We start from the raw sequence: 19,344 nt of genomic DNA on the forward strand, positions 1-19,344 counted from the left end.
ATGACCACTTTTGAAATGGTTGTCCTATGAAATACTTTTTGGTCCTATGGCTTAGATGGCAAATCGCCTGCCTAGTAAGCAGGAGATCACGAGTTTGAGTCTCGTTGTGACCTGTAATAAATGTCATCATAATCATCCCGTGTCTCTTAGAAAACAGAAAAAGAACTGATAGAATCGTTAAAATAAGTTCTATTTTAGAGCAGAATACCGTTAAATTGCTAGTTATAATGATTATTTTCTTGGTAGTCTAATTTTGACTGCCTACTCGGGCACAATTCCATAGGTATTTTCCATGCTGATATTTAAACACCAAATCATAATAACTAATTGTGCTGCATGGATCTGTTCTTCCTAGTAAGAGACCAGGACTCGTAGTAACGTTGAAAATCTGGTTGATTTTTTTGTAAATTGTTCTTTGTGATGTGGAACAGTTGGCAACTTTAAAATAGAAGTAATCAATTGTAAAACTGCTGTTGTGACGTCATGACCACTTTTGAAATTGTTGTCCTATGAAAGCGTTTTGTTGTCCTATGGCTTCGATGGCAAAGCGCCTGCCAACAAAGCAGGAGATCACGAGTTCAAGTCTCGTTGGGACCTGTAAGAAATGTCATCATCATCATCCCGTGTCTCTTAGAAAACAGAAAAAGAACTGATAGAATCGTTAAAATAAGTTCTATTTTAGCGCAGAATACCGTTAAAATGCTAGTTATAATGATTATTTTCTTGGTAATCTAATTTTGACTTCCTACTCGGGCACAATTCCACAGGTATTTTCCATGCTGAAATTTAAACACCAAATCATAATAACTAATTGTGCTGCATGGATCTGCTCTTCCAAGTACGAGACCAGGACTCGTAGTATCGTTGAAAATCTCGTTGATTTTTTTGTAAATTGTTCTTTGTGCTGTGAAACAGTTGGGAACTTTAAAATAGAAGTAATCAATTGTAAAACTGCTGTTGTGACGTCATGACCACTTTTGAAATGGTTGTCCTATGAAATACTTTTTGGTCCTATGGCTTAGATGGCAAATCGCCTGCCTAGTAAGCAGAAGATCACGAGTTCGAGTCTCGTTGGGACCTGTAAGAAATGTCATCATAATCATCCCGTGTCTCTTAGAAAACAGAAAAAGAACTGATAGAATCGTTAAAATAAGTTCTATTTTAGCGCAGAATACCGTTAAATTGCTAGTTATAATGATTATTTTCTTGGTAGTCTAATTTTGTTTGCCTACTCGGGCACAATTCCATAGGTATTTTCAATGCTGATATTTAAACACACAATCATAATAACTGATTGTGCAGCATGGATCTGCTCTTCCTAGTAAGAGACCAGGACTCGTAGTATCGTTGAAAATCTCGTTGATTTTTTTTTGTAAATTGTTCTTTGTGCTTTGGAACAGTTGGGAACTTTAAAATAGAAGTAATCAATTGTAAAACTGCTGTTGTGACGTCATGACCACTTTTGCAATTGTTGTCCTATGAAGCTGTTTTATGGTACTATGTCTTAGATGGCAAAGCGCCTGCCTAGTAAGCAGGATATCACGAGTTCGAGTCTCGTTGGGACCTGTAAGAAATGTCATCATAATCATCCCGTGTCTCTTAGGAAACAGAAAAAGAACTGATAGAATCGTTAAAATAAGTTCTATTTTAGCGCAGAATACCGTTAGATTGCTAGTTATAATGATTATTTTCTTGGTAATCTAATTTTGACCGCCTACTCGGGCACAATTCCATAGGTATTTTCCATGCTGATATTTAAACACCAAATCATAATAACTAATTGTGCTGCATGGATCTGCTCTTCCTAGTAAGAGACCAGGACTCGTAGTATCGTTGAAAATCTCGTTGATTCTTTGTAAATTGTTTTTTGTGCTGTGGAACAGTTGGGAACTTTAAAATAGAAGTAATCAATTGTAAAACTGCTGTTGTGATGTCATGACCACTTTCGCAATTGTTGTCCTATGAAGCTGTTTTGTGGTACTATGGCTTAGATGGTAAAGCGCCTGCCTAGTAAGCAGGAGATCACGAGTTCGAGTCTCGTTGGGACCTATAAGAAATGTCATCATAATCATCCCGTGTCTCGTAGAAAACAGAAAAAGAACTGATAGAATCGTTAAAATAAGTTCTATTTTAGCGCAGAATACCGTTAAATTGCTAGTTATAATGATTATTTTCTTGGTAGTCTAATTTTGACTGCCTACTCGGGCACAATTCCATAGGTATTTTCCATGCTGATATTTAAACACCAAATCATAATAACTAATTGTGCAGCATGGATCTGCTCTTCCTAGTAAGAGACCAGGACTCGTAGTATCGTTGAAAATCTCGTTGATTTTTTTTTAATTGTTCTTTGTGCTTTGGAACAGTTGGGAACTTTAAAATAGAAGTAATCAATTGTTAAACTGCTGTTGTGACGTCATGACCACTTTTGAAATTGTTGTCCTATGAAAAGTTATGTGGTCCTATGGGTTAGATGGCAAAGCGACTGCCTTGTAAGCAGGAGATCACGAGTTCGAGTCTCGTTGGGACCTGTAAGAAATGTCATCATAATCATCCCGTGTCTCTTAGAAAACAGAAAAAGAACTGATAGAATCGTTAAAATAAATTCTATTTTAGCGCAGAATACCGTTAAATTGCTAGTTATAATGATTATTTTCTTGGTAGTCTAATTTTGACTGCCTACTCGGGCACAATTCCATAGATATTTTCCATGCTGATATTTAAACACCAAATCATAATAACTAATTGTGCAGCATGGATCTGCTCTTCCTAGTAAGAGACCAGGACTCGTAGTATCGTTGAAAATCTCGTTGATTTTTTTTGTAAATTGTTCTTTGTGCTTTGGAACAGTTGGGAACTTTAAAATAGAAGTAATCAATTGTTAAACTGCTGTTGTGACGTCATGACCACTTTTGAAATTGTTGTTCTATGAAGCTGTTTTGTGGTACTATGGCTGAGATGGCAAAGCGCCTGCCTAGTAAATAGGATATCACGAGTTTGAGTCTCGTTGGGAGCTGTAAGAAATGTCATCATAATCATCCCGTGTCTCTTAAAAAACAGAAAAAGAACTGATAGAATCGTTAAAATAAGTTCTATTTTAGCGCAGAATACCGTTAAATTGCTAGTTATAATGATTATTTTCTTGGTAGTCTATTTTTGACTGCCTATTCGGGCACAATTCCATAGGTATTTTCCATGCTGATATTTAAACACCAAATCATAATAACTAATTGTGCTGCATGGATCTGCTCTTTCTAGTAAGAGACCAGGACTCGTAGTATCGTTGAAAATCTCGTTGATTTTTTTGTAAATTGTTCTTTGTGCTGTGGAACAGTTGGGAACTTTAAAATAGAAGTAATCAATTGTAAAACTGCTGTTGTGACGTCATGACCACTTTCGAAATTTTTGTCCTATGAAAAGTTCTGTGGTCCTATGGGTTAGATGGCAAAGCGCCTGCCTTGTAAGCAGGAGATCACGAGTTCGAGTCTCGTTGGGACCTGTAAGAAATGTCATCATAATCATCCCGTGTCTCGGGATTTTTGTGTGAAAAAGAACTGATAGAATCGTTAAAATAAGTTCTATTTTAGCGCAGAATACCGTTAAATTGCTAGTTATAATGATTATTTTCTTGGTAGTCTTAATTTTGACTGCCTACTCGGGCACAATTCCATAGATATTTTCCATGCTGATATTTAAACACCAAATCATAATAACTAATTGTGCTGCATGGATCTGCTCTTTCTAGTAAGAGACCAGGACTCGTAGTATCGTTGAAAATCTCGTTGATTTTTTTGTAAATTGTTCTTTGTGCTGTGGAACAGTTGGGAACTTTAAAATAGAAGTAATCAATTGTAAAACTGCTGTTGTGACGTCATGACCAATTTTGAAATTTTTGTCCTATGAAAAGTTCTGTGGTCCTATGGGTTAGATGGCAAAGCGCCTGCCTTGTAAGCAGGAGATCACGAGTTCGAGTCTCGTTGGGACCTGTAAGAAATGTCATCATAATCATCCCGTGTCTCTTAGAAAACAGAAAAAGAACTGATAGAATCGTTAAAATAAGTTCTATTTTAGCGCAGAATACCGTTAAATTGCTAGTTATAATGATTATTTTCTTGGTAGTCTAATTTTGACTGCCTACTCGGGCACAATTCCATAGGTATTTTCCATGCTGATATTGAAACACCAAATCATAATAACTAATTGTGCAGCATGGATCTGCTCTTCCTAGTAAGAGACCAGGACTCGTAGTATCGTTGAAAATCTCGTTGATTTTTTTTGTAAATTGTTCTTTGTGCTTTGGAACAGTTGGGAACTTTAAAATAGAAGTAATCAATTGTTAAACTGCTGTTGTGACGTCATGACCACTTTTGAAATTGTTGTTCTATGAAGCTGTTTTGTGGTACTATGGCTGAGATGGCAAAGCGCCTGCCTAGTAAGCAGGAGATCACGAGTTCGAGTCTCATTGGGACCTGTAGGAAATGTCATCATAATCATCCCGTGTCTCTTAAAAAACAGAAGAAGAACTGATAGAATCGTTATAATAAGTTCTATTTTAGCGCAGAATACCCTTAAATTGCTAGTTATAATGATTATTTTCTTGGTAGTCTATTTTTGACTGCCTACTCGGGCACAATTCCATAGGTATTTTCCATGCTGATATTTAAACACCAAATCATAATAACTAATTGTGCTGCATGGATCTGCTCTTTCTAGTAAGAGACCAGGACTCGTAGTATCGTTGAAAATCTCGTTGATTTTTTTGTAAATTGTTCTTTGTGCTGTGGAACAGTTGGGAACTTTAAAATAGAAGTAATCAATTGTAAAACTGCTGTTGTGACGTCATGACCACTTTCGAAATTTTTGTCCTATGAAAAGTTCTGTGGTCCTATGGGTTAGATGGCAAAGCGCCTGCCTTGTAAGCAGGAGATCACGAGTTCGAGTCTCGTTGGGACCTGTAAGAAATGTCATCATAATCATCCCGTGTCTCGGGATTTTTGTGTGAAAAAGAACTGATAGAATCGTTAAAATAAGTTCTATTTTAGCGCAGAATACCGTTAAATTGCTAGTTATAATGATTATTTTCTTGGTAGTCTTAATTTTGACTGCCTACTCGGGCACAATTCCATAGATATTTTCCATGCTGATATTTAAACACCAAATCATAATAACTAATTGTGCAGCATGGATCTGCTCTTCCTAGTAAGAGACCAGGACTCGTAGTATCGTTGAAAATCTCGTTGATTTTTTTTGTAAATTGTTCTTTGTGCTTTGGAACAGTTGGGAACTTTAAAATAGAAGTAATCAATTGTTAAACTGCTGTTGTGACGTCATGACCACTTTTGAAATTGTTGTTCTATGAAGCTGTTTTGTGGTACTATGGCTGAGATGGCAAAGCGCCTGCCTAGTAAGCAGGAGATCACGAATTCGAGTCTCATTGGGACCTGTAAGAAATGTCATCATAATCATCCCGTGTCTCTTAAAAAACAGAAGAAGAACTGATAGAATCGTTAAAATAAGTTCTATTTTAGCGCAGAATACCGTTAAATTGCTAGTTATAATGATTATTTTCTTGGTAGTCTATTTTTGACTGCCTACTCGGGCACAATTCCATAGGTATTTTCCATGCTGATATTTAAACACCAAATCATAATAACTAATTGTGCTGCATGGATCTGCTCTTTCTAGTAAGAGACCAGGACTCGTAGTATCGTTGAAAATCTCGTTGATTTTTTTGTAAATTGTTCTTTGTGCTGTGGAACAGTTGGGAACTTTAAAATAGAAGTAATCAATTGTTAAACTGCTGTTGTGACGTCATGACCACTTTTGAAATTGTTGTTCTATGAAGCTGTTTTGTGGTACAATGGCTGAGATGGCAAAGCGCCTGCCTAGTAAGCAGGAGATCACGAGTTCGAGTCTCGTTGGTACCTGCAAGAAATGTCATCATCATCATCCCGTGTCTCTTAGAAAAAAAAAAAAGAACTGATAGAATCGTTAAAATAAGTTCTATTTTAGCGCAGAATACCGTTAAATTGCTAGTTATAATGATTATTTTCTTGGTAATCTAATTTTGACCGCCTACTCGGGCACAATTCCATAGGTATTTTCCATGCTGATATTTAAACACCAAATCATAATAACTAATTGTGCTGCATGGATCTGCTCTTTCTAGTAAGAGACCAGGACTCGTAGTATCGTTGAAAATCTCGTTGATTTTTTTGTAAATTGTTCTTTGTGCTGTGGAACAGTTGGGAACTTTAAAATAGAAGTAATCAATTGTAAAACTGCTGTTGTGACGTCATAACCACTTTCGAAATTTTTGTCCTATGAAAAGTTCTGTGGTCCTATGGGTTAGATGGCAAAGCGCCTGCCTTGTAAGCAGGAGATCACGAGTTCGAGTCTCGTTGGGACCTGTAAGAAATGTCATCATAATCATCCCGTGTCTCGGGATTTTTGTGTGAAAAAGAACTGATAGAATCGTTAAAATAAGTTCTATTTTAGCGCAGAATACCGTTAAATTGCTAGTTATAATGATTATTTTCTTGGTAGTCTTAATTTTGACTGCCTACTCGGGCACAATTCCATAGATATTTTCCATGCTGATATTTAAACACCAAATCATAATAACTAATTGTGCAGCATGGATCTGCTCTTCCTAGTAAGAGACCAGGACTCGTAGTATCGTTGAAAATCTCGTTGATTCTTTGTAAATTGTTTTTTGTGCTGTGGAACAGTTGGGAACTTTAAAATAGAAGTAATCAATTGTAAAACTGCTGTTGTGATGTCATGACCACTTTTGCAATTGTTGTCCTATGAAGCTGTTTTGTGGTACTATGGCTTAGATGGTAAAGCGCCTGCCTAGTAAGCAGGAGATCACGAGTTCGAGTCTCGTTGGGACCTATAAGAAATGTCATCATAATCATCCCGTGTCTCGTAGAAAACAGAAAAAGAACTGATAGAATCGTTAAAATAAGTTCTATTTTAGCGCAGAATACCGTTAAATTGCTAGTTATAATGATTATTTTCTTGGTAGTCTAATTTTGACTGCCTACTCGGGCACAATTCCATAGGTATTTTCCATGCTGATATTTAAACACCAAATCATAATAACTAATTGTGCAGCATGGATCTGCTCTTCCTAGTAAGAGACCAGGACTCGTAGTATCGTTGAAAATCTCGTTGATTTTTTTTTTAATTGTTCTTTGTGCTTTGGAACAGTTGGGAACTTTAAAATAGAAGTAATCAATTGTTAAACTGCTGTTGTGACGTCATGACCACTTTTGAAATTGTTGTCCTATGAAAATCTATGTGGTCCTATGGGTTAGATGGCAAAGCGACTGCCTTGTAAGCAGGAGATCACGAGTTCGAGTCTCGTTGGGACCTGTAAGAAATGTCATCATAATCATCCCGTGTCTCTTAGAAAACAGAAAAAGAACTGATAGAATCGTTAAAATAAATTCTATTTTAGCGCAGAATACCGTTAAATTGCTAGTTATAATGATTATTTTCTTGGTAGTCTAATTTTGACTGCCTACTCGGGCACAATTCCATAGATATTTTCCATGCTGATATTTAAACACCAAATCATAATAACTAATTGTGCAGCATGGATCTGCTCTTCCTAGTAAGAGACCAGGACTCGTAGTATCGTTGAAAATCTCGTTGATTTTTTTTGTAAATTGTTCTTTGTGCTTTGGAACAGTTGGGAACTTTAAAATAGAAGTAATCAATTGTTAAACTGCTGTTGTGACGTCATGAACACTTTTGAAATTGTTGTTCTATGAAGCTGTTTTGTGGTCCTATGGGTTAGATGGCAAAGCGCCTGCCTAGTAAATAGGATATCACGAGTTCGAGTCTCGTTGGGAGCTGTAAGAAATGTCATCATAATCATCCCGTGTCTCTTAAAAAACAGAAAAAGAACTGATAGAATCGTTAAAATAAGTTCTATTTTAGCGCAGAATACCGTTAAATTGCTAGTTATAATGATTATTTTCTTGGTAGTCTATTTTTGACTGCCTATTCGGGCACAATTCCATAGGTATTTTCCATGCTGATATTTAAACACCAAATCATAATAACTAATTGTGCTGCATGGATCTGCTCTTTCTAGTAAGAGACCAGGACTCGTAGTATCGTTGAAAATCTCGTTGATTTTTTTGTAAATTGTTCTTTGTGCTGTGGAACAGTTGGGAACTTTAAAATAGAAGTAATCAATTGTAAAACTGCTGTTGTGACGTCATGACCACTTTCGAAATTTTTGTCCTATGAAAAGTTCTGTGGTCCTATGGGTTAGATGGCAAAGCGCCTGCCTTGTAAGCAGGAGATCACGAGTTCGAGTCTCGTTGGGACCTGTAAGAAATGTCATCATAATCATCCCGTGTCTCGGGATTTTTGTGTGAAAAAGAACTGATAGAATCGTTAAAATAAGTTCTATTTTAGCGCAGAATACCGTTAAATTGCTAGTTATAATGATTATTTTCTTGGTAGTCTTAATTTTGACTGCCTACTCGGGCACAATTTCATAGATATTTTCCATGCTGATATTTAAACACCAAATCATAATAACTAATTGTGCTGCATGGATCTGCTCTTTCTAGTAAGAGACCAGGACTCGTAGTATCGTTGAAAATCTCGTTGATTTTTTTGTAAATTGTTCTTTGTGCTGTGGAACAGTTGGGAACTTTAAAATAGAAGTAATCAATTGTAAAACTGCTGTTGTGACGTCATGACCAATTTTGAAATTTTTGTCCTATGAAAAGTTCTGTGGTCCTATGGGTTAGATGGCAAAGCGCCTGCCTTGTAAGCAGGAGATCACGAGTTCGAGTCTCGTTGGGACCTGTAAGAAATGTCATCATAATCATCCCGTGTCTCTTAGAAAACAGAAAAAGAACTGATAGAATCGTTAAAATAAGTTCTATTTTAGCGCAGAATACCGTTAAATTGCTAGTTATAATGATTATTTTCTTGGTAGTCTAATTTTGACTGCCTACTCGGGCACAATTCCATAGGTATTTTCCATGCTGATATTGAAACACCAAATCATAATAACTAATTGTGCAGCATGGATCTGCTCTTCCTAGTAAGAGACCAGGACTCGTAGTATCGTTGAAAATCTCGTTGATTTTTTTTGTAAATTGTTCTTTGTGCTTTGGAACAGTTGGGAACTTTAAAATAGAAGTAATCAATTGTTAAACTGCTGTTGTGACGTCATGACCACTTTTGAAATTGTTGTTCTATGAAGCTGTTTTGTGGTACTATGGCTGAGATGGCAAAGCGCCTGCCTAGTAAGCAGGAGATCACGAGTTCGAGTCTCATTGGGACCTGTAAGAAATGTCATCATAATCATCCCGTGTCTCTTAAAAAACAGAAGAAGAACTGATAGAATCGTTATAATAAGTTCTATTTTAGCGCAGAATACCGTTAAATTGCTAGTTATAATGATTATTTTCTTGGTAGTCTATTTTTGACTGCCTACTCGGGCACAATTCCATAGGTATTTTCCATGCTGATATTTAAACACCAAATCATAATAACTAATTGTGCTGCATGGATCTGCTCTTTCTAGTAAGAGACCAGGACTCGTAGTATCGTTGAAAATCTCGTTGATTTTTTTGTAAATTGTTCTTTGTGCTGTGGAACAGTTGGGAACTTTAAAATAGAAGTAATCAATTGTAAAACTGCTGTTGTGACGTCATGACCACTTTCGAAATTGTTGTCCTATGAAAAGTTCTGTGGTCCTATGGGTTAGATGGCAAAGCGCCTGCCTTGTAAGTAGGAGAACACGAGTTCGAGTCTCGTTGGGACCTGTAAGAAATGTCATCATAATCATCCCGTGTCTCGGGATTTTTGTGTGAAAAAGAACTGATAGAATCGTTAAAATAAGTTCTATTTTAGCGCAGAATACCGTTAAATTGCTAGTTATAATGATGATTTTCTTGGTAGTCTAATTTTGACTGCCTACTCGGGCACAATTCCATAGGTATTTTCCATGCTGATATTGAAACACCAAATCATAATAACTAATTGTGCAGCATGGATCTGCTCTTCCTAGTAAGAGACCAGGACTCGTAGTATCGTTGAAAATCTCGTTGATTTTTTTTGTAAATTGTTCTTTGTGCTTTGGAACAGTTGGGAACTTTAAAATAGAAGTAATCAATTGTTAAACTGCTGTTGTGACGTCATGACCACTTTTGAAATTGTTTTTCTATGAAGCTGTTATGTGGTACTATGGCTGAGATGGCAAAGCGCCTGCCTAGTAAGCAGGAGATCACGAGTTCGAGTCTCATTGGGACCTGTAAGAAATGTCATCATAATCATCCCGTGTCTCTTAAAAAACAGAAGAAGAACTGATAGAATCGTTAAAATAAGTTCTATTTTAGCGCAGAATACCGTTAAATTGCTAGTTATAATGATTATTTTCTTGGTAGTCTAATTTTGACTGCCTACTCGGGCACAATTCCATAGGTATTTTCCATGCTGATATTGAAACACCAAATCATAATAACTAATTGTGCAGCATGGATCTGCTCTTCCTAGTAAGAGACCAGGACTCGTAGTATCGTTGAAAATCTCGTTGATTTTTTTTGTAAATTGTTCTTTGTGCTTTGGAACAGTTGGGAACTTTAAAATAGAAGTAATCAATTGTTAAACTGCTGTTGTGACGTCATGACCACTTTTGAAATTGTTGTTCTATGAAGCTGTTTTGTGGCACTATGGCTGAGATGGCAAAGCGCCTGCCTAGTAAGCAGGAGATCACGAGTTCGAGTCTCATTGGGACCTGTAAGAAATGTCATCATAATCATCCCGTGTCTCTTAAAAAACAGAAGAAGAACTGATAGAATCGTTATAATAAGTTCTATTTTAGCGCAGAATACCGTTAAATTGCTAGTTATAATGATTATTTTCTTGGTAGTCTTAATTTTGACTGCCTACTCGGGCACAATTCCATAGGTATTTTCCATGCTGATATTTAAACACCAAATCATAATAACTAATTGTGCTGCATGGATCTGCTCTTTCTAGTAAGAGACCAGGACTCGTAGTATCGTTGAAAATCTCGTTGATTTTTTTGTAAATTGTTCTTTGTGCTGTGGAACAGTTGGGAACTTTAAAATAGAAGTAATCAATTGTAAAACTGCTGTTGTGACGTCATGACCACTTTCGAAATTTTTGTCCTATGAAAAGTTCTGTGGTCCTATGGGTTAGATGGCAAAGCGCCTGCCTTGTAAGCAGGAGATCACGAGTTCGAGACTCGTTGGGACCTGTAAGAAATGTGATCATAATCATCCCGTGTCTCTTAGAAAACAGAAAAAGAACTGATAGAATCGTTAAAATAAGTTATATTTTAGCGCAGAATACCGTTAAATTGCTAGTTATAATGATTATTTTCTTGGTAGTCTAATTTTGACTGCCTACTCGGGCACAATTCCATAGATATTTTCCATGCTGATATTTAAACACCAAATCATAATAACTAATTGTGCAGCATGGATCTGCTCTTCCTAGTAAGAGACCAGGACTCGTAGTATCTTTGAAAATCTCGTTGATTTTTTTTGTAAATTGTTCTTTGTGCTTTGGAACAGTTGGGAACTTTAAAATAGAAGTAATCAATTGTTAAACTGCTGTTGTGACGTCATGACCACTTTTGAAATTGTTGTTCTATGAAGCTGTTTTGTGGTACTATGGCTGAGATGGCAAAGCGCCTGCCTAGTAAGCAGGAGATCACGAGTTCGAGTCTCATTGGGACCTGTAAGAAATGTCATCATAATCATCCCGTGTCTCTTAAAAAACAGAAGAAGAACTGATAGAATCGTTAAAATAAGTTCTATTTTAGCGCAGAATACCGTTAAATTGCTAGTTATAATGATTATTTTCTTGGTAGTCTATTTTTGACTGCCTACTCGGGCACAATTCCATAGGTATTTTCCATGCTGATATTTAAACACCAAATCATAATAACTAATTGTGCTGCATGGATCTGCTCTTTCTAGTAAGAGACCAGGACTCGTAGTATCGTTGAAAATCTCGTTGATTTTTTTGTAAATTGTTCTTTGTGCTGTGGAACAGTTGGGAACTTTAAAATAGAAGTAATCAATTGTAAAACTGCTGTTGTGACGTCATGACCACTTTCGAAATTTTTGTCCTATGAAAAGTTCTGTGGTCCTATGGGTTAGATGGCAAAGCGCCTGCCTAGTAAGCAGGAGATCACGAGTTCGAGTCTCGTTGGGACCTGTAAGAAATGTCATCAAAATCATCCCGTGTCTCTTAGAATTCAGAAAAAGAACTGATAGAATCGTTAAAATAAGTTCTTTTTTAGCGCAGAATACCGTTAAATTGCTAGTTATAATGATTATTTTCTTGGTAGTCTAATTTTGACTGCCTACTCGGGCACAATTCCATAGGTATTTTCCATGCTGATATTTAAACACCAAATCATAATAACTAATTGTGCAGCATGGATCTGCTCTTCCTAGTAAGAGACCAGGACTCGTAGTATCGTTGAAAATCTCGTTGATTTTTTTTGTAAATTGTTCTTTGTGCTTTGGAACAGTTGGGAACTTTAAAATAGAAGTAATCAATTGTTAAACTGCTGTTGTGACGTCATGACCACTTTCGAAATTTTTGTCCTATGAAAAGTTCTGTGGTCCTATGGGTTAGATGGCAAAGCGCCTGCCTTGTAAGCAGGAGATCACGAGTTCGAGTCTCGTTGGGACCTGTAAGAAATGTCATCATAATCATCCCGTGTCTCGGGATTTTTGTGTGAAAAAGAACTGATAGAATCGTTAAAATAAGTTCTATTTTAGCGCAGAATACCGTTAAATTGCTAGTTATAATGATTATTTTCTTGGTAGCCTAATTTTGACTGCCTACTCGGGCACAATTCCATAGGTATTTTCCATGCTGATATTGAAACACCAAATCATAATAACTAATTGTGCAGCATGGATCTGCTCTTCCTAGTAAGAGACCAGGACTCGTAGTATCGTTGAAAATCTCGTTAATTTTTTTTTAAATTGTTCTTTGTGCTTTGGAACAGTTGGGAACTTTAAAATAGAAGTAATCAATTGTTAAACTGCTGTTGTGACGTCATGACCACTTTTGGAATTGTTGTCCTATGAAAAGTTCTGTGGTCCTATGGGTTAGATGGCAAAGCGCCTGCCTTGTAAGCAGGAGATCACGAGTTCGAGTCTCGTTGGGACCTGTAAGAAATGTCATCATAATCATCCCGTGTCTCTTAGAAAACAGAAAAAGAACTGATAGAATCGTTAAAATAAGTTCTATTTTAGCGCAGAATACCGTTAAATTGCTAGTTATAATGATTATTTTCTTGGTAGTCTAATTTTGACTGCCTACTCGGGCACAATTCCATAGGTATTTTCCATGCTGATATTGAAACACCAAATCATAATAACTAATTGTGCAGCATGGATCTGCTCTTCCTAGTAAGAGACCAGGGCTCGTAGTATCGTTGAAAATCTCGTTGATTTTTTTTGTAAATTGTTCTTTGTGCTTTGGAACAGTTGGGAACTTTAAAATAGAAGTAATCAATTGTTAAACTGCTGTTGTGACGTCATGACCACTTTTGAAATTGTTGTTCTATGAAGCTGTTTTGTGGTACTATGGCTGAGATGGCAAAGCGCCTGCCTAGTAAGGAGGAGATCACGAGTTCGAGTCTCATTGGGACCTGTATGAAATGTCATCTTAATCATCCCGTGTCTCTTAAAAAACAGAAGAAGAACTGATAGAATCGTTAAAATAAGTTCTATTTTAGCGCAGAATACCGTTAAATTGCTAGTTATAATGATTATTTTCTTGGTAGTCTATTTTTGACTGCCTACTCGGGCACAATTCCATAGGTATTTTCCATGCTGATATTTAAACACCAAATCATAATAACTAATTGTGCTGCATGGATCTGCTCTTTCTAGTAAGAGACCAGGACTCGTAGTATCGTTGAAAATCTCGTTGATTTTTTTGTAAATTGTTCTTTGTGCTGTGGAACAGTTGGGAACTTTAAAATAGAAGTAATCAATTGTAAAACTGCTGTTGTGACGTCATGACCACTTTCGAAATTTTTGTCCTATGAAAAGTTCTGTGGTCCTATGGGTTAGATGGCAAAGCGCCTGCCTTGTAAGCAGGAGATCACGAGTTCGAGACTCGTTGGGACCTGTAAGAAATGTCATCATAATCATCCCGTGTCTCGGGATTTTTGTGTGAAAAAGAACTGATAGAATCGTTAAAATAAGTTCTATTTTAGCGCAGAATACCGTTAAATTGCTAGTTATAATGATTATTTTCTTGGTAGTCTATTTTTGACTGCCTACTCGGGCATAATTCCATAGGTATTTTCCATGCTGATATTTAAACACCAAATCATAATAACTAATTGTGCAGCATGGATCTGCTCTTCCTAGTAAGAGACCAGGACTCGTAGTATCGTTGAAAATCTCGTTGATTTTTTTAAAAATTGTTCTTTGTGCTTTGGAACAGTTGGGAACTTTAAAATAGAAGTAATCAATTGTTAAACTGCTGTTGTGACGTCATGACCACTTTTGAAATTGTTGTTCTATGAAGCTGTTTTGTGGTACTATGGCTGAGATGGCAAAGCGCCTGCCTAGTAAGCAGGAGATCACGAGTTCGAGTCTCATTGGGACCTGTAAGAAATGTCATCATAATCATCCCGTGTCTCTTAAAAAACAGAAGAAGAACTGATAGAATCGTTAAAATAAGTTCTATTTTAGCGCAGAATACCGTTAAATTGCTAGTTATAATGATTATTTTCTTGGTAGTCTATTTTTGACTGCCTACTCGGGCACAATTCCATAGGTATTTTCCATGCTGATATTTAAACACCAAATCATAATAACTAATTGTGCTGCATGGATCTGCTCTTTCTAGTAAGAGACCAGGACTCGTAGTATCGTTGAAAATCTCGTTGATTTTTTTGTAAATTGTTCTTTGTGCTGTGGAACAGTTGGGAACTTTAAAATAGAAGTAATCAATTGTAAAACTGCTGTTGTGACGTCATGACCACTTTCGAAATTTTTGTCCTATGAAAAGTTCTGTGGTCCTATGGGTTAGATGGCAAAGCGCCTGCCTTGTAAGCAGGAGATCACGAGTTCGAGTCTCGTTGGGACCTGTAAGAAATGTCATCATAATCATCCCGTGTCTCGGGATTTTTGTGTGAAAAAGAACTGATAGAATCGTTAAAATAAGTTCTATTTTAGCGCAGAATACCGTTAAATTGCTAGTTATAATGATTATTTTCTTGGTAGTCTAATTTTGACTGCCTACTCGGGCACAATTCCATAGGTATTTTCCATGCTGATATTTAAACACCAAATCATAATAACTAATTGTGCAGCATGGATCTGCTCTTCCTAGTAAGAGACCAGGACTCGTAGTATCGTTGAAAATCTCGTTGATTTTTTTTTTTAAATTGTTCATTGTGCTTTGGAACAGTTGGGAACTTTAAAATAGAAGTAATCAATTGTTAAACTGCTGTTGTGACGTCATGACCACTTTTGAAATTGTTGTCCTATGAAAAGTTCTGTGGTCCTATGGGTTAGATGGCAAAGCGACTGCCTTGTAAGCAGGAGATCACGAGTTCGAGTCTCGTTGGGACCTGTAAGAAATGTCATCATAATCATCCCGTGTCTCTTAGAAAACAGAAAAAGAACTGATAGAATCGTTAAAATAAATTCTATTTTAGCGCAGAATACCGTTAAATTGCTAGTTATAATTATTATTTTCTTGGTAGTCTAATTTTGACTGCCTACTCGGGCACAATTCCATAGATATTTTCCATGCTGATATTTAAACACCAAATCATAATAACTAATTGTGCAGCATGGATCTGCTCTTCCTAGTAAGAGACCAGGACTCGTAGTATCGTTGAAAATCTCGTTGATTTTTTTTGTAAATTGTTCTTTGTGCTTTGGAACAGTTGGGAACTTTAAAATAGAAGTAATCAATTGTTAAACTGCTGTTGTGACGTCATGACCACTTTTGAAATTGTTGTTCTATGAAGCTGTTTTGTGGTACTATGGCTGAGATGGCAAAGCGCCTGCCTAGTAAACAGGATAACACGAGTTCGAGTCTCGTTGGGAGCTGTAAGAAATGTCATCATAATCATCCCGTGTCTCTTAAAAAACAGAAAAAGAACTGATAGAATCGTTAAAATAAGTTCTATTTTAGCGCAGAATACCGTTAAATTGCTAGTTATAATGATTATTTTCTTGGTAGTCTATTTTTGACTGCCTATTCGGGCACAATTCCATAGGTATTTTCCATGCTGATATTTAAACACCAAATCATAATAACTAATTGTGCTGCATGGATCTGCTCTTTCTAGTAAGAGACCAGGACTCGTAGTATCGTTGAAAATCTCGTTGATTTTTTTGTAAATTGTTCTTTGTGTTGGGAACTTTAAAATAGAAGTAATCAATTGTAAAACTGCTGTTGTGACGTCATGACCACTTTCGAAATTTTTGTCCTATGAAAAGTTCTGTGGTCCTATGGGTTAGATGGCAAAGCGCCTGCCTTGTAAGCAGGAGATCACGAGTTCGAGACTCGTTGGGACCTGTAAGAAATGTCATCATAATCATCCCGTGTCTCGGGATTTTTGTGTGAAAAAGAACTGATAGAATCGTTAAAATAAGTTCTATTTTAGCGCAGAATACCGTTAAATTGCTAGTTATAATGATTATTTTCTTGGTAGTCTATTTTTGACTGCCTACTCGGGCACAATTCCATAGGTATTTTCCATGCTGATATTTAAACACCAAATCATAATAACTAATTGTGCTGCATGGATCTGCTCTTCCTAGTAAGAGACCAGGACTCGTAGTATCGTTGAAAATCTCGTTGATTTTTTTAAAAATTGTTCTTTGTGCTTTGGAACAGTTGGGAACTTTAAAATAGAAGTAATCAATTGTTAAACTGCTGTTGTGACGTCATGACCACTTTTGGAATTGTTGTCCTATGAAAAGTTCTGTGGTCCTATGGGTTAGATGGCAAAGCGCCTGCCTTGTAAGCAGGAGATCACGAGTTCGAGTCTCGTTGGGACCTGTAAGAATTGTCATCATAATCATCCCGTGTCTCTTAGAAAACAGAAAAAGAACTGATAGAATCGTTAAAATAAGTTCTATTTTAGCGCAGAATACCGTTAAATTGCTAGTTATAATGATTATTTTCTTGGTAGTCTAATTTTGACTGCCTACTCGGGCACAATTCCATAGGTATTTTCCATGCTGATATTGAAACACCAAATCATAATAACTAATTGTGCAGCATGGATCTGCTCTTCCTAGTAAGAGACCAGGACTCGTAGTATCGTTGAAAATCTCGTTGATTTTTTTTGTAAATTGTTCTTTGTGCTTTGGAACAGTTGGGAACTTTAAAATAGAAGTAATCAATTGTTAAACTGCTGTTGTGACGTCATGACCACTTTTGAAATTGTTGTTCTATGAAGCTGTTTTGTGGTACTATGGCTGAGATGGCAAAGCGCCTGCCTAGTAAGGAGGAGATCACGAGTTCGAGTCTCATTGGGACCTGTAAGAAATGTCATCATAATCATCCCGTGTCTCTTAAAAAACAGAAGAAGAACTGATAGAATCGTTAAAATAAGTTCTATTTTAGCGCAGAATACCGTTAAATTGCTAGTTATAATGATTATTTTCTTGGTAGTCTATTTTTGACTGCCTACTCGGGCACAATTCCATAGGTATTTTCCATGCTGATATTTAAACACCAAATCATAATAACTAATTGTGCAGCATGGATCTGCTCTTCCTAGTAAGAGACCAGGACTCGTAGTATCGTTGAAAATCTCGTTGATTTTTTTTGTAAATTGTTCTTTGTGCTTTGGAACAGTTGGGAACTTTAAAATAGAAGTAATCAATTGTTAAACTGCTGTTGTGACGTCATGACAACTTTTGAAATTTTTGTCCTATGAAAAGTTTTGTGGTCCTATGGGTTAGATGGCAAAGCGCCTGCCTTGTAAGCAGGAGATCACGAGTTCGAGTCTCGTTGGGACCTGTAAGAAATGTCATCATAATCATCCCGTGTCTCGGGATTTTTGTGTGAAAAAGAACTGATAGAATCGTTAAAATAAGTTCTATTTTAGCGCAGAATACCGTTAAATTGCTAGTTATAATGATTATTTTCTTGGTAGCCTAATTTTGACTGCCTACTCGGGCACAATTCCATAGGTATTTTCCATGCTGATATTGAAACACCAAATCATAATAACTAATTGTGCAGCATGGATCTGCTCTTCCTAGTAAGAGACCAGGACTCGTAGTATCGTTGAAAATCTCGTTAATTTTTTTTAAAATTGTTCTTTGTGCTTTGGAACAGTTGGGAACTTTAAAATAGAAGTAATCAATTGTTAAACTGCTGTTGTGACGTCATGACCACTTTTGGAATTGTTGTCCTATTAAAAGTTCTGTGGTCCTATGGGTTAGATGGCAAAGCGCCTGCCTTGTAAGCAGGAGATCACGAGTTCGAGTCTCGTTGGGACCTGTAAGAAATGTCATCATAATCATCCCGTGTCTCTTAGAAAACAGAAAAAGAACTGATAGAATCGTTAAAATAAGTTCTATTTTAGCGCAGAATACCGTTAAATTGCTAGTTATAATGATTATTTTCTTGGTAGTCTAATTTTGACTGCCTACTCGGGCACAATTCCATAGGTATTTTCCATGCTGATATTGAAACACCAAATCATAATAACTAATTGTGCAGCATGGATCTGCTCTTCCTAGTAAGAGACCAGGACTCGTAGTATCGTTGAAAATCTCGTTGATTTTTTTTGTAAATTGTTCTTTGTGCTTTGGAACAGTTGGGAACTTTAAAATAGAAGTAATCAATTGTTAAACTGCTGTTGTGACGTCATGACCACTTTTGAAATTGTTGTTCTATGAAGCTGTTTTGTGGTACTATGGCTGAGATGGCAAAGCGCCTGCCTAGTAAGGAGGAGATCACGAGTTCGAGTCTCATTGGGACCTGTAAGAAATGTCATCATAATCATCCCGTGTCTCTTAAAAAACAGAAGAAGAACTGATAGAATCGTTAAAATAAGTTCTATTTTAGCGCAGAATACCGTTAAATTGCTAGTTATAATGATTATTTTCTTGGTAGTCTATTTTTGACTGCCTACTCGGGCACAATTCCATAGGTATTTTCCATGCTGATATTTAAACACCAAATCATAATAACTAATTGTGCAGCATGGATCTGCTCTTCCTAGTAAGAGACCAGGACTCGTAGTATCGTTGAAAATCTCGTTGATTTTTTTTGTAAATTGTTCTTTGTGCTTTGGAACAGTTGGGAACTTTAAAATAG

General features: G+C 36.6%; 16 non-coding genes across 16 annotated transcripts; all 16 read left to right on the top strand.

Moving 5' to 3' along the window:
- Window positions 1-1,976: 1,976 nt before the first annotated feature.
- On the top strand, window positions 1,977-2,049 carry Trnat-agu. Its single transcript has one exon. It is a non-coding gene; the product is annotated as a tRNA-Thr (tRNA).
- Window positions 2,050-3,426: 1,377 nt separating this feature from the next.
- Window positions 3,427-3,499, top strand: Trnat-ugu. The gene has a single exon. It is a non-coding gene; the product is annotated as a tRNA-Thr (tRNA).
- A 414-nt stretch (window positions 3,500-3,913) lies between these two features.
- On the top strand, window positions 3,914-3,986 carry Trnat-ugu. The gene has a single exon. It is a non-coding gene; the product is annotated as a tRNA-Thr (tRNA).
- Window positions 3,987-4,881: 895 nt separating this feature from the next.
- On the top strand, window positions 4,882-4,954 carry Trnat-ugu. Its single transcript has one exon. It is a non-coding gene; the product is annotated as a tRNA-Thr (tRNA).
- Window positions 4,955-5,854: 900 nt separating this feature from the next.
- Window positions 5,855-5,927, top strand: Trnat-agu. Its single transcript has one exon. It is a non-coding gene; the product is annotated as a tRNA-Thr (tRNA).
- Window positions 5,928-6,337: 410 nt separating this feature from the next.
- On the top strand, window positions 6,338-6,410 carry Trnat-ugu. Its single transcript has one exon. It is a non-coding gene; the product is annotated as a tRNA-Thr (tRNA).
- Window positions 6,411-6,824: 414 nt separating this feature from the next.
- On the top strand, window positions 6,825-6,897 carry Trnat-agu. Its single transcript has one exon. It is a non-coding gene; the product is annotated as a tRNA-Thr (tRNA).
- Window positions 6,898-8,275: 1,378 nt separating this feature from the next.
- On the top strand, window positions 8,276-8,348 carry Trnat-ugu. Its single transcript has one exon. It is a non-coding gene; the product is annotated as a tRNA-Thr (tRNA).
- Window positions 8,349-8,762: 414 nt separating this feature from the next.
- Window positions 8,763-8,835, top strand: Trnat-ugu. Its single transcript has one exon. It is a non-coding gene; the product is annotated as a tRNA-Thr (tRNA).
- A 3,320-nt stretch (window positions 8,836-12,155) lies between these two features.
- Window positions 12,156-12,228, top strand: Trnat-agu. Its single transcript has one exon. It is a non-coding gene; the product is annotated as a tRNA-Thr (tRNA).
- Window positions 12,229-12,639: 411 nt separating this feature from the next.
- On the top strand, window positions 12,640-12,712 carry Trnat-ugu. Its single transcript has one exon. It is a non-coding gene; the product is annotated as a tRNA-Thr (tRNA).
- A 413-nt stretch (window positions 12,713-13,125) lies between these two features.
- Trnat-ugu lies at window positions 13,126-13,198 on the top strand. Its single transcript has one exon. It is a non-coding gene; the product is annotated as a tRNA-Thr (tRNA).
- Window positions 13,199-15,063: 1,865 nt separating this feature from the next.
- On the top strand, window positions 15,064-15,136 carry Trnat-ugu. The gene has a single exon. It is a non-coding gene; the product is annotated as a tRNA-Thr (tRNA).
- Window positions 15,137-16,994: 1,858 nt separating this feature from the next.
- On the top strand, window positions 16,995-17,067 carry Trnat-ugu. Its single transcript has one exon. It is a non-coding gene; the product is annotated as a tRNA-Thr (tRNA).
- Window positions 17,068-17,963: 896 nt separating this feature from the next.
- Window positions 17,964-18,036, top strand: Trnat-ugu. Its single transcript has one exon. It is a non-coding gene; the product is annotated as a tRNA-Thr (tRNA).
- A 413-nt stretch (window positions 18,037-18,449) lies between these two features.
- Trnat-ugu lies at window positions 18,450-18,522 on the top strand. Its single transcript has one exon. It is a non-coding gene; the product is annotated as a tRNA-Thr (tRNA).
- Window positions 18,523-19,344: the final 822 nt, after the last annotated feature.

The sequence above is a fragment of the Daphnia pulex genome, chromosome 5 (genome assembly GCF_021134715.1).
Source record: "Daphnia pulex isolate KAP4 chromosome 5, ASM2113471v1".
Taxonomy (NCBI): Eukaryota; Metazoa; Arthropoda; class Branchiopoda; order Diplostraca; family Daphniidae; genus Daphnia; species Daphnia pulex.